Source organism: Oreochromis aureus, linkage group 6 (assembly GCF_013358895.1).
Source record: "Oreochromis aureus strain Israel breed Guangdong linkage group 6, ZZ_aureus, whole genome shotgun sequence".
NCBI classification, from domain to species: Eukaryota; Metazoa; Chordata; class Actinopteri; order Cichliformes; family Cichlidae; genus Oreochromis; species Oreochromis aureus.
In genome coordinates, this window is record NC_052947.1 from 5,175,014 (window position 1) to 5,177,229 (window position 2,216).

Consider the following 2,216-nt stretch of genomic DNA (forward strand, 5'->3'; position numbering starts at 1 on the left):
AACGTCTGACCATTGCATACCCTTTGCATTGTAGACGAGGAATCGATGTCCTTCTGGTCCATCAAAAATGGGACAATCTTTCATGTGTTTCATTAGCAGACTCAAAAACTCTCGTTTTGGGCCACCTGCATCAAGTCCTTCTTCTAGAATGCCAGCATCATCGGTAAATTTAACCAGCATGTCATTGGTTTCAGAGTATGACAACCGCCTGAAACCCTGACTGCTCCATCCCAGACATTTGCTCTTGAGATGTTGAATCTGCTGACACTTCCATGATGAATGGCACTGGATAAGTTTGCAATGATGTCAGGTAGAGTAATGTTAACGTCTTCCCTGTAATCACAAAAATAAAAGACAGAATGCAAGACTGTACAATTTAGCATTGTTATTTGAAGTAGTATTTGATATTTTACAGTGCTTTGTAATCAATCGGTGAAGCAACTTCAACCAGCTCTTCGTCCTCGTCCTCAATGCAGGGGGCACACAGGTCTGCATATTTACTGTTGAGAAATTATAATTCCAACATTAGAATAACTTCTATTCACCCTTTAACTATCTTTACCCATTTCACAAACCCAAACATGTACTGTAGTTACAGGTTTAAAATTACGTATAAGACACAATTTTATTTACCTATAGGGACTCATGACTGGATTTGTTTCGTATTGGTGACCAAGATCCTCTGTATCAGATATTACAATCTGAAAAACAACAACAACAAAAATTGCATACTGTACATAAACATACATATCATTGTATTATTCCAACAATAGCAAAAACCCTCATGCTGACATAAATTGCACAAATACCGGAAATGGCTGTATGGTAGATGAAGGTCCTGGAGCATGTCTGAAACAGAATACAAGTATTGGAATTAAAATGTCCAGATAAGTAGCTCATACAGTTTAATATTATTTATGATACCAATATTATAAAAAGGCTATGAAACCAATAAATATTTATATTAGGGCGGGGCAATAAAATAACAACATGTATTGCAGTATACTTTTTTCTCAATGGAAATATGAGACTATTGCAATAGAGCTATCCATCCATCCTTTTTATATGCTGCTTATTCCTTTAATCCCTGTTTTTTAAATTGACATAAGAATAGTCAATCCTTATCAAGTAGCGCAGCAACCAATTGCTCTGGGAACAGCGTCATGTCCAGTTAGGGTGACTTGTTACCTGCACCACAGTGAAGTAGCAGGGCCACACGTGGAGATGTTTGGGCACCATTTACATCTAAACTAACCATTAAAATAAATATACAAGGAGAGATTAGGAAAATTTGCTTTTATTTCTTAGCTTATTCATTTGATATTGATAAATATTTTGTCAATTTTATGTCTGCTCTCCTGTAAAACTTACTGTAAACTAAGATTTATTTTTAGAATCATTCGTTTTTGTTTTTAAATGTAATTGACCAAGCAATTGAGTGATCTGGTGTTTGTTGTCTTTTGAAACTGGAAATCTTTATCCCTGACTTTTTATCTAGTTTTTAACACGTACCTTTTTTTAGTTATCTGAAACGGATGTAATATGTTAATACATCTGTCTATCTGAACTTATGACAGGAAATAAATATTTAAATCAAAACAAGCTTGTGAGGATTTTACATCTTACTTATGAGCAACGGCACATTTAATATGTACAAATCTGGCGGTTTATATCATGATTTATATCAATATTCCCTGAAATAAAACAAAGAAATATTGTGACATGAGAAAATACTGTATTGCCCAACTCTAATATATAGCAGAACAAGCTCTGAAATAACTTACTCCGTCTCTGCATGTTTACCATTAGGGGTACTCTGGTCTTGTGGTTTGAAAACCTAAGATGAAAAATATGCACTTTTTGTCACGGTTCTGGGCCCGTTGGACCCAGTATTTTGAGTTTATTATGTTTTGGTTTACTTTTGCATCATGGATTATTCTTTATGGTTCTCTGGTACGGTGTTTCAGTTATCTTGGTGTTTTGGTGATGGTGATGATGATTATTGTTATTAGAGTTCCATGTTTCTGTTTAGGATTTGTGTTCTCATGTTTTGTGTGAGTTCAGGTTCCATGTGTCATTCTGTCTGTCTCTCAGTGTCAGGTCTGCGTCTTGGTGTAGTGTGCTGGTTTCCTGTTTTATTGTGAAAGTCTGCGTCTCATGTGAGTGTGTTCAGGTTTACCTCTTGTCTCGTCTCTTGATTACTCCCAGCTGTGTCC

General features: G+C 35.7%; 1 long non-coding RNA gene across 2 annotated transcripts; it reads right to left on the reverse strand.

Annotated features, from left to right (window-relative positions):
- Positions 1-420: 420 nt before the first annotated feature.
- Positions 421-1,838, reverse strand: LOC120440572. 2 transcript variants are annotated; one of them, XR_005613348.1, is made up of 3 exons: positions 810-955; positions 634-701; positions 421-500 (listed from the first exon to the last, which is right to left on the reverse strand). It is a non-coding gene; the product is annotated as an uncharacterized LOC120440572 (long non-coding RNA). The 2 variants fall into 2 exon arrangements; XR_005613349.1 differs by lacking the exon at positions 421-500 and adding an exon at positions 1,785-1,838 and having other exon boundaries at positions 646-701; positions 810-849.
- Positions 1,839-2,216: the final 378 nt, after the last annotated feature.